This window comes from Nicotiana tabacum, chromosome 15 (assembly GCF_000715075.1).
Source record: "Nicotiana tabacum cultivar K326 chromosome 15, ASM71507v2, whole genome shotgun sequence".
NCBI lineage: Eukaryota > Viridiplantae > Streptophyta > Magnoliopsida > Solanales > Solanaceae > Nicotiana > Nicotiana tabacum.
Genome location: NC_134094.1, coordinates 97,839,692 through 97,852,466, shown reverse-complemented (window position 1 = coordinate 97,852,466; position 12,775 = coordinate 97,839,692).

The following is a 12,775-nucleotide window of genomic DNA, read 5'->3' as shown; positions in this document are numbered from 1 at the left end:
TGTTTTTCAAGTTTATAAAAAGCCAAGGGTTATGACCATCGCCTAGATGTTCGCCTAATAGGATATAGACCTTAATGATTATTTTGTTGATCGGGGTATATTATAGATATCAACTCTCAATTACCCACTCAGTGCCTCTCGGTCAAGGAGTAGTTTTGCCCAATTTGGCTTTCTCAAGTCCAAATGGGTATCATACAAAATGGTTAATAAGAGCTCAAGTCGGGTTATTACTATTTCTAGGTTAAACCCTTTAATTGTGTTGATCAATCTCTCAATTGGCCCAATTTCTTGTTAGCCAAGTTTTCTTAGATTAAGTCTCTCTTTCTCAAGTAGAGACTAAGTCAATTAGGCATGAACTAATGTTTGCAACCATTAATTCCACAAATTAACGCATGAACAAGGCTAAATAATAAACACCCAATTATAAACAAGCACTAAATTAGATACCCATAAGGTTTACACACTAGGGTTGGGTCACAACACTAGTAAGAATCTAGCTACTCATGCTTGAAATTGAAGAAATAGAAGAAGAAATACTAATTAAACTCATATTGGAAAGTCAAAATGATAAAATCTATGTTAAAATATCCCAAAATATAGAAAACTACTAAAAGATGCAAAGAAAAATGGCTACAAGACTTGCTGATGTCAAAAGTTAACCTAATTTTGTGAAACTCGTCTATTTATACAAGGCTGGAAATTTCGGACAAAAATGCCCTTCGGGAGATTCTGCAGCCGCACAATTTCATGTGCGGTCCGCAAAAGTATTTATCTTTGCAGGAGCTGGGATTCTACGGTCACACAATTATCCACTACGGTTGCGAGGCATTATTTCTGCGGTCTGTAGATTTATCACTGCGACAACAACTTGGTCTTCTGTGGTCCGAATCTTTACTTCTGCGGCCGCACAATTCTTGTGCGTTCCACATTCTTGAGGGACTTGAACTTTGAAAATTTGCACACCCTCTGAAGTTCATCTCCAGTTCTTCATTTGCGGCAGCTGGGATTTGCTTCATTGTTTGCGGCCGCAGATGGAATTCTGCGGTCCGCATTTTGCAAGCTATTGTGCTTTTTGTTGCCTTGTGTTTTGATTACTCCTTTTTTAGTCGGATTTCATCTCGGGAGTCCGACTTCCAACATTCCTACAAATTTTGCACATTTTATCAGTTTCGGGAGCACAATTAAACACTTTTAGACTAAAACAAAAGCTAAAAGGCGCTAATAAGTAGTCAAAATCCCCATTTATCAACTCCTCCAAACTTAAGTATTTGCTTGTCCTCAAGTAAATAAAATAGTTCCCACCTCCATAAGTTAAGGGCCATTACATCCAATCAAAAGTGAGCCATTCACACATCAATTGGGACCAACAATTACCCACACTACTTATGTATCATCAACAAGACGACCAGTTAAACTTTTATGCATATGTAGTTCTAATATGACACTTGAGCATCAAGAGTTGACTTTATTCATCAAGCAAGCTCGCTCTTTAATATAGGTCATTATGGATCCCAAACTCCTCCTCCTCTACTCTCCATTTTCCTAGCTCACTTAGGAAATTTTAGCACTCAATCCAAAGATTTGTGAAAGGTTCACTCATCTCTCTCAAGAGAATGTCGCAAGTACGACTTCAAGTACTATAGGCTTGCCCCTCATATAGATCGCCACTAATGTAAGCTCACTCGGCTTGAAATCACGTAGGGATTTTTTGGGATGTAATGAAGGCTTTTGGACCAAGGTTGGGTACACTATGGTTGAGTGGGTTCACCTTTCCTTAAACACTCCATTTTTTATTCTCGGCTCGTGCTTTGCTAGTTCCTTGAAGCACTTTCTTTTACTTAAGGAACTAAAGAGACTTAATATCACTCTTTCTTGATAATGACATTCATTTTCTCCCTCTTTGATTTCTCCATGCTTTGTATCATTACTTTTCTTTGAATCCCTTCAAATTTTCCACATATTCACTTTCGTTTTTGTATTTTTTTCTTTTTGTTCGTTCCTTTTATTGCCTTTCCTTCTCATTATTTTTTTTCTCTTTTTGCGCCTTGATACCTCTTTCAAGTTCCTCGTCTCTCCCCCAAACTTAAATTTTTAGCCTATTGTTTCACAAGAGTGTTAAGGAAAGCTCGGGTGCCAAGAGAGGGTCACGACAAAATGGGTAAAGGCTTGTAACATGATTATCAAATGAGAAAGGCTCGAGGCTCAAATGGGTTGACTAGGGATAACAATATTGGTAGGCAATGGAAAAATTTAAGCGGGTCAAGAAAAGCCTACAATCACTTCTCAAGCCAAGAAAAAGTTAAAATTTTGCCTTGAAACACATTAGGGGCAAGTTCTAGACCATTCGCACGGGTGCTTGGACTAGCAACAAAAACACCTCACCCCTCACGCAACTGGATTGTTAAAGAGGATAGAGTCGAGGGCCCACAATGACCATATTCAAGATTGAAAATCATTATGGCTCGATTAAACCACTAGATGATTACCTAAGTCAACACAAGAGTCGCAAAGTCACTAACTAGAGCTATTTCTTTCCAAAAACCTTATGTTTATCCATAATCACGTAGTTAAGTGTGTTGGTGCCAAGTGAAGCATGTTTTACTCTTCGAGTATGACTTAATTAGTTATTTTTATTCATTACTACTACTATTATTACCTAAATACCAAAAACGGACGTAGTCCCTTAAGAAGGTTTTCACGCTATCCATCATTGGGAAAGAGTCACCCGGTTCACACAAAAAACTACCTTTGAAAAGAACCGTGGCATTAAGAAAACTAAAGGCTTATTATCCACTAAAACATAAAAAGAAGCTAATAAATCGAAAAGAAGCTACTAAATCGAAAAGAAGCTACTAATTCAAAAATAAGTTACTAAATAGATAAGAAGCTACTAAATAGATAAGAAGCTACTAAATTAAACACTAACCAGTAAGAGAACCAAACATAAAGAAGCTACAAACAAAAGCTATTGAAAGCAATACGAATATACATAATGAGAGAAGATATATACATAATGAGAGAAGGGAAGAGAGAATATATACAAAATAAGGAAAAAGAAGAGAATACTGTTAGTTATTACAAACCAATTGTCTCAGAATCATCAAATCATTTCAAATAAACTCCACCCTCCAAATAAAAATAAGCATTATCCCCAATGCTTAACAAAATAAGAGTAAAGGAAGGGTAAGAGTAAAGAAAACTCCCTATGGCTCCCTGGCCATCTCTGTGTCGACAACAACATCACCACCCCCAGTCTCCTCCAACTGAATCTCATCGTCCTCAACTTTGGGAGTGACTGGGTTGGTGAACATCTGACGCACTGCCTCAGTAGTGTCAGCAGCAGAGTCTGGCTCCTCACACTGGCCAACTAGTGTTGTAGGTGCTGTGGGATCTGGGCCTGGATGGTGTGGGTCAATCAGCATATCAAATGGAATATCTCCGGCTGCCGCAAGCTTGGTAACCTGTCTCCAGAGCTTGTCCACTGACTTCTTAGATGCCTGGGACTTTCTCATCTTTTTCACTTCCTTGTACAGTTCTTCTATCACTGACCCATGCTGCACCAATGTAGCCATAATTGTGTTCTGGTTCTCCAGGAGCTTCTTCAATATTTTTTCCACTGTTGGGGGCATCTGAGGTGCCGAAATAAAGGACTGTACTGCCACAGTACCAGATATGTCAGACAGATTTGTAGTAGCTATCTGCATCCAGTTGTTGAGGCTCGCCAATGTCTAGGAGACTCGCTGGGCAGAGAGTGGGGCAGTAGGCATTGACACTGGCCTCAAAGAAGAGGTGGAACTTGTAATAGGGGTTGCTGAAGGCACTGAGGCTGGAGGTGGGGGCATAGCTGCTGCACTAGCTGAAGGCTCGGCTAAAGTGGATGGAATGTCAATTACCTTTGCAGCTACCATCGATGGCTCATCAGACTGGCCTGTGGTGGAAGACGGCTGACCCTTTTTCTTAGGGTTTTGTGCATCCATCAACGAGTACCATGAGAAGGGATTCTTCACTCGCACCTTCGTACCAAAATCTCTCGGCTCTACCCTCGCATCCATAAGATACTCAGTAATGGTGTTGGGATACGGATAGGATATGTCAGCTTGCCTGGCGACCACATAAATGTTGGCCGACACCACATCACCCGCATTGATTAGGTAGCCGGCCATGATGGTGGCGACTAGAGCTGCCCGTAGGATCAGAAGATTTATCTCATTCTGACACGGGTCTAGTCGGCTGCATACAAAGGTCTGCCACCCCTTTGCCTCAAAACTAAAAGTGTTTATGTGAATAGCCACCCCTGCTATGATACATGGTGGTGGTGCCTCAGGAGCTGTTAGAATTTTAGCTAGCCACGGGCGAGCTGCATCCCTAAGTGCCAATTTCTCCAAATACTATATGGGCTCGACATCATCAAACCCCAAATAGGTGTTCAATATGTGCTGGTCAAAACGAACCTTGAGGTTCCTCACTTTAGTTACCTTTGTCCCTTTCTTAATATGCACCACATTGGTGTAGAACTCTCGGACAAGGTATTCCTTTGCATCCACCATGCTCTGGGTGAACCACATCCATCCTTTGCGCTCTCGGAACTGCCTCAAGACTGCAAGGTTGTACTTTTCTAGATCTTTCAATTGGAATTATCGCTCAAGAGTGAGCGACCTCACCGGCCACCACCCACGGAACTAGAGAAGGCAGCCAAACTAACAAACCTATCCTCCTACACTTCTTTCTTCTTTGACCGCTCAAGGCCGGTAATTGTAGTATCTCCCCCTCGACCATCATCTGGGATGTCCTCAACTGAAGTATCTGGTGCCTGGGGGGCAGGTGTAGTGGAAGGCTATGAAGCCTGATTGGCACTCTCCGAACCCTCGGAGGTGCTATGTGATGAAGACGGCTTATCCCTGAGCTGATATCTCCCTGGTGGCCTTGATTGGACAGCTGGATGCTCATATACAGAGGCTGAGTTGCCCTCTGATGCTTCCCGAGATGGGGCATAAAAACTGGTCTCGTAGAGATATACACCTCTCCCTCTGTCACTTGCTGTCTTCTTTCTAACTTCAAGCTGTTGGGCTCTAGGCAAGGGTCTCTTCCCTCGCCCCAGGAAGGATCACCCCTTCCTTTTGAAGTATCACCTCATCCTTTATATCGAACTATGTTCTGTACCAAGCAAAGGTGATTGTTAGTTGCAATTCAATTTTAGACACAGAAAGAATGAAAGGACACCCTAGATATTGCAGTGAAAAACATTGTAGAAACATGCTTGTAGGGTAGGGAAGTGCTGTCTGCAAAATTTTCAGTGCGGCCGCAGAATGTGCATTGTGGACCGCACAATTTTCCAGTGCGGCCGCAGAACAGGGTTGCGGTCCATACAATTTTTTTTGCAGCTGCACTTGAGATGTCACCAAAATGCCAACTCTCTGACGACAGAGAATTGGTCGATTTGCGGCCACAATCAAGTTTCTGCGGTCTGCACAATTTGCTTTGCAGCCGCACTTGAGAGTCACCAAATTGACAACTCTCTGATGACAAAGACTAGGTTGTTCTGTGGTCACAATAGGATTTTTGCGATCTGCACAATTTTTATTTTGGCCGTAGATCGATGTCTTACTATAATGCCCTACACCTTAACTTCTGCAGACCGCACAATTTCTTGTGCGGCCGCAGATTTCGAAATTTAAGAACAGACGGTCGTTGTTTACCTAGGGCTTCAACTTTTTGCACACTTTTGACATGGAAATAATAAGTAAGCATGATAATCAATTTACCCATTCCCCTTAGAACATTTATCAGTCTACCCACTACATATTTACCCCAAAAGATTGTTCAAATAGATTCACAGACAAATGGTTCAAACTTTTACTAAAGTCTAAAAATTAAAAGAAGTTAATCAAGATGATGATGCATACCAGATATGAATGAGTGCAAGAGATGAGTGATCAACAATTTTTAGGCTTGTGAGCAACTAATTTAATAAGAAATTTCAATTTTTGCACTTTGTGAGCTCAGAGAGGGAAAAAGGGGAACAATGCCCAGCATCTCCTATTTATAATGAACGGGTTATGGAAGGTGAAGGGGAGGTGAGTGCGGCCACAAAATTCCTATTGCGGTCCGCACTCTGTTACCTGGGGCCTTGGATGCCCTAGCATTTTGCGGTCCACAGAATTAGTTGTGCGGCTGCAAATTTTGTTGCGGACTGCAAAATTCGTGTTGCGACCGCAGATCAGCCATTTCACTGACGGACCAACTTCATAGAGTTGATATTTTTCACCTTCAACTTGTGCGGTCCGCAATGCAATTGGGCGGCCGCAAAGCACCTTTTGCTGTAGCAACCAAAATTATGTGGTCCGCACAATACAATTGCAGTCCGTAATTCTTTCCACACTTAGCCAATTTTTTGGGCACAATTCCTGTAAAGTACACTCATTCCTGCAACACACTTCAAATCAGTTAGCATAAAAATAACACCTAACTACAAAAGAAGAAAAGAAAATAAAAAGAAACATGGGTTGCCTCCCAAGAAGCGCCTGATTTAACGTCGCGACACGACGCAGAGTACCATCATTTGAAATAAATCACCGCCACAACGTGTCCATCATCAACCTTTCCTAAATTGTGCTTCACCCGGTGACCATTGACTCAGAATACTTCATTATTTTTGTTCTTCAAGTCTAATGCACCAAAAGGTGTCACGCCCTCAATTTCAAAGGGGCCACTCCATTTAGATTTTAGCTTTCTGGGAAACATCCTCAACCATGAGTTGAATATCAAAACAAGATCACTCACCTTGAACTCATGGTTCCGAATGTATTTGTCATGAAGGTACTTCATCTTCTCTTTGTACAAGTACGAACTTGCGTAGGCATGGTACCGGAACTCATCCAATTTATTCAAATGTGCAACCCTCAAGTTAGTGGCTGCATCCCAATCAAGATTCAACTTCTTTAGAGCCCACATGGCTTTGTGCTCAAGTTCCACTGGAAGATAACAACCTTTATCGAATACCAACCGGTATGGAGACATTCTGATAGGAGTTTTGAAAGTAGTCCGATAAGCCCATAATGCATCATCAAGTTTCTTTGACCAATCTGTCCGGTTAACGTTTACTGTTTTGGACAAGATACTCTTTATCTCCTGGTAGGAGACTTCCACTTGACCGCTAGCTTGTGGATGATAGGGAGTCGTAACTTTATGAGTGACACCATACTTGCTAAGCAAAGTGTCAATGCCTTGTTGTAAAATTGTGAACCCCCATCCCTTATGATAGCCCGCGGAGTACCAAACCTTGTGAAAATATTCTTCTTCAAGAACGCCACCACACTTCTCACTTCATTGTTTGGTAGAGCGATGGCCTCAACCCATTTCAACACATAATCAACCGCAACCAAGATGTAGCTGTTTCCGTAAGAACTCACAAAAGGACCCATGAAGTCAATACCCCACACATCAAAGATATCAATCTCCAAAATGGTAGTGAGAGGCATTTTACTCTTCTTCGAGAGTCCACCGGCCCGTTGACATTCATCACATCTTTTCACCTCATCACTTGCATCTTTGTAAAGAGTGGGCCAAAAGAAACTGTAACTTAGCACTTTGGCCGCCGTTCTTGCTCCACCATGGTGACCACCATAGGGCAAAGAATGGCAAGCCTCAAGAATATCACTTTTCTCTTCTTCCGGTACACATCTTCTAATTACCCCATCCGTGCAAATCTGGAAGACGTATGACTCATCCCAATAATAATCTTGACGATCCCGTTTAAGCTTCTTTCTTTGATTTGAAGAGAATTCATCCGGGATGATTCTACACACAAGGAAGTTTGCTAGATCTGCGAACCATGGCATCTCCTTCATTGAAATAGCCAAGAGTTGCTCATCGGAGAAGGAGTCTTTGATTTCAAGGCCATCATGTGGCCTTCCCTCCTTCTCCAAACGAGAAAAATGGTCCGCCACTTTATTTTCACTCCCTTTTCGATCTTGTATGTCAATATCAAACTCTTGCAACAATAGCACCCATCTCATCAACTGAGCTTTTGAATCTTTATTTCTCATAAGATAGCAAAGTGCTGCATGATCCATATGGACAATAACCTTTGCACCCATCAAGTATGAGCGGAACTTCTCAATTGCAAACACAATGGCAATGAGCTCTTTCTCCATAACGGTGTAATTGACTTGGGCATTATTCATGGTCTTGCTAGAATAGTAGACCGTATGAAAAATCTTGTTTGCCCCAAAACAGCCCCAACCACTACGTCACTAGCATCGCACATGAGCTCAAAAGGGATACTCCAATTAGGAGCAGTGATAATGGGAGTGGTTTTCAGCTTGAACTTTAGCAATTCAAAGGAACTCATACAATAATCATTGATATAAAACTTAACATCTTTCCCTAAAATCTTGCACAACAGGTTCACCACTTTAGAGAAATCCTTTATGAAGCGCCGGTAAAACTCTGTGTGACCTAAGAAACTCCGCATGCCTTTCACCGAAGTCGGAGGTGGAAGTTTATAAATCATCTCAATCTTTGCCTTGTCGACTTATATGCCATTCTTTGAGATCTTGTGGCCAAGGACAATGCTTTCCTCGACCATGAAATGGCGCTTCTCCCAATTTAGCACCAAGTTCATTTCTTCACACCTTTCCAATACTCTATCCAAATTTGCCAAGCAATCATCAAAGGAATCCCCAACCACTGAGAATTCATCCATGAAAACTTCAAGGTAGTCCTCTACCATGTTCGTGAAGATCGCCATCACACACCTTTGAAAAGTCGCCGGTGCATTACATAGACCAAATGGCATCCGCTTGAAGGCGAAAGTACCATAGGAACATGTAAAGTTGTTTTATATTGATCCTCCAGAGCAGTAAGAATTTGTTTGTAGCCTGAATATCCATCCAGAAAGTAATAGAAAGCACGGCCAGCCAACCTATCAAGCATTTGGTCAAGGAAGGGAAGTGGAAAGTGACCCTTTCTTGTGACTTTGTTTAGCTTGCGATAGTCCATACACACTCTCCACACGGTCACCGTTCTTGTGGGAATCAACTCATTCTTGTCATTGGTGACCACCGTCATGCCCCCTTCTTTGGGACACATTGCACCGGAGAAGTCCACGAACTATTGGAAATGGGGTAGATAACCCCGACATCCAACCACTTAATAATCTCCTTTTTGACCACGTCTTGCATAGCCTCATTAAGTCTCATTTGATGTTCAATATATGGTTTGGCATCTTCCTCCAAGTTAATCTTGTGCATGCAAAATGCGAGGCTTATTCCCCAAATATCCGCCAAAGTCCACCCAATAGCCTTCTTCCTCTTGTGGAGCACCGCTAATGTAGAGTCAACTTGCACATTAGTAAAACAAGAGGAAAGAATAACTGGTAAAGTAGAACAATGGCCAAGAAATTCATACCGAAGATGTAGAGGTAATAGCTTCACTCCAAGGTAGGAGGCTCTTTAATTGATGGCTTTGTAGGAGGAGTTTTCCTATTTTCAAGATCCAAGGAAAGTTTCCAGGGTGCATAGTTATACTACCCCATCCCTTGCAAAGAGTTCACACATTCCATGAAGCCATCCATCTAGTCATCATCAAAGTTGAGCAAGACGACCTCCAACATATCACCCATATTAATCATGGCACTTGTATCATCAACAATCACATCGATTACCAAGTCGATAAAAGAACACACTTCATTGCTATTTGGTTGCCTCATAGATTTGCACATGTGGAATACCACTTTTTCATCACCCACCCGGAAAGTGAGTTATCCGGCTTCCACATCAACAAGAGCCTTCCCTATAGCAAGGAAAGGTTTTCCAAGAATAATCAGCACCTCATAGTCCACTTTACAATCAAGAATGACAAAATCCGTCGGAAGAATGAATTTATCAACACGAACCAATATATCTTCAATCACTCCCAATGGTCTCTTCATGGTATGATCTGCCATTTGTAATCTCATAGATGTGGGCCTTGGTTGCCCAATTCCCAAAGTCTTGAAAACCGAATAGGGCATCAAATTGATACTTGCCCCAAGATCACAAAGAGCTTTAGCAAACTCGGCACTTCCAATGGTACAAGGGATTGTGAAAGCATCGGGATCTTCTAATTTAGGAGCCATCTAGTGCACAATTGCACTTACTTGATGAGTGACTTTGATAGTTTCAAAATTCATAGACCGCTTTTTTGTCACCAAATCCTTCATAAACTTTGCATAATCGGGCATTTGTTCCAACGCTTCAACTAATGGAACATTGATTGAGAGACTCTTCATCATGTCAATGAACTTTTTGAATTGATTTTTGCCATTTTTCTTGGCGAGCCTTTGATGATATGGAGGAGGAGGCTTAGGCAATGGTGCCTTAGCTTTTTGCACTACCGGTTCTGGTATGTCAATAACATGATCCCTAGACGGGTTTACTTCTTCTTGAGTTTCTTCCATATTATCATCAATATCAATCCGCACTTAATCATTTTCTTGCACTACATTGTTTGGAATCTCTTCTTCTTGGACCACTTGCTCATCATCCACAAGTTGTCTTTGACTTGAGGTGGGTGCATCCCTACCTTTTCCACTTCTTGTAGTAATGGCCATGGCATGCCCCGTGTTGTTCCCACCCTTTGGGTTCACCACCGTGTCACTTGGTAGTGCCTCCATAGGACAAGAATTTAAGGCTTGAGATATTTGTCCCATTTGTACTTCTAAGTTGCGGATCGATGTGTTGTGTGAGGCAAGTTGGGCATCGAAATCGGCATTCTTCTCCATCATTTTCTTTAACATGTTCTCAATACGTCCCATTTCATTATTGGAAGAACTAGGACCATGGGAAGGATAAGGAGGCGGGTTGTACATCGAGGGCCTTTGAAAACCCGACTCCTGATTTTCTTGGTTGTGACCTCCCCAATTGCCTTGGTTATTGTTGTTATGCCAATTCCCTTGATTATTGCCACCACTCCAATTTCCTTGATTGTTGTTGTTATTCCAATTGCTTTGATTGTTTCCACCACTCCAATTACCTTGGTTGTGAGAATTCCAATTTCCTTGATTGTTTTGAGGTCGCCATTGTTGTTGGCTTGGGCCTTGGAAGTTGTTTCTTTGCCCTTGAAAGTTGTTCACATATTGGACCTCTTCTTCTTGGTCATTATAAGAGTTATCTTGATCAAACCCACTATCTTCTTGCACAAAATTGTCCACTCTTTGCTGCACTTGTGGACCATTTGTTCTCCATTTGTTCACCATCATGTTTACTCCCTCCATTGCACTAACTTGCCTAGGGTTTTGCACTTTTTGAAGTTGAGCCTTTGCCAATTGGTTCATGGTGGTGGTCAATTCAACTATGGCTTGCACATGGTCATGCAATTCTTTGTGAAGGTGAATCATATTGGGATCACCTTGTGGAACATTAGCCCGGGATTGCCGCGCCGATGAAGCATCCGCCATCTCATCCAAAATATCACACGCCTTCGCATAAGGCGTAGTCATGAAGTTCCCACCGGCAAGTTGATTCACTACACATTTGTTGGTTGTATTGATCCCCCGATAGAAAGTTTGTTGAATCATGTTCTCCATCATATCGTTGTTGGGACACTCTTTCACCATTGTTCTATATCATTCCTATATCTCGTGTAGTGGTTCATTGGGCTCTTATTTGAATGCTAGAATTTCATCCCGAAGTATAGCCATGTGTTCGGGAGAGATGTACTTAGAAATAAATTTCTCCGCCAATTCATCCCAAGTATGAATGAAATGGTTTGGCAAACGTTCCAACCAATCTAAAGTTTTCCCCCGTAGAGAGAAGGGAGAAAGTCTTAGCCTCAAAGCATCCTCGGAGACATTTGTTTGTTTACTCCCCCAACTTGTATCTACGAACCCCTTCAAATGTTTGTATGTATTTTGACTCGGTGCACTAGTGAAGAACCCTCGTTGCTCAAGCAAGGTGTGCATCACGTTGGTTATTTGAAAGTTGCACATCCTAATACGGGGAGGGTCTATTGCACTTGCATATCCTTTATTTGGCAACACCCGGTGTGGAGCCTCTCATGGTGGAAGTGGGGGTGGAGCGGGCACATTGTCCTGAGGTACTCGACCTCGTCTATTGGCTTGAGGTTCAAGAGGAACCTCATCCATTTGATCATCCTCAATCTCCAATCTCCCAAAGCAATGTTTTTGAGCTCGTTGTTTTCCATGGTTGCACCTACAATTTCTCAACACGTTAGTAACACGGTAGGAAAAGAAGATATTCCAAAAACACACTCAAATATATAGCTAACACTGTTTTTAACTCCCCGGCAACCCAAAAATTGATCTCGTCCAAATCACACCTCAAAACAAGGATATGAAACGGTCGATTGCAATAATAGTAACCCAACAAAAAGTCGGGATCGAATCCACATAGAGTTTATATGGGAGTTAGGAGTATATATTCTAGTACGTGAGTTTGAACTATCTTAATTTACACTTCTTAAAATTGGTTTTGTTTTTATTTCTATTCTTTTTTAAAAACTAAGATTGCAAAGTGAAGAAATAAAACTAGGATAATTATTTTTGTTATTTTTCAAGTTGGTAAAAAGCCTAGGGTTATGACCATTGCCTAGGTATTCGCCTAGTGGGATATAAACTTTAATACTTGTTTTGTTGATCGGGGTGTATTATAGCTATCAACTCTCAATTACCCACTCAGTGCCTCTCAGTCAAGGAGTAGTTTTACCCAATTTGGATTTCTCAAGTCCAAATGGGTATCACACAAAATAGTTGATAAGAGCTCAAGTCGGGTTATTA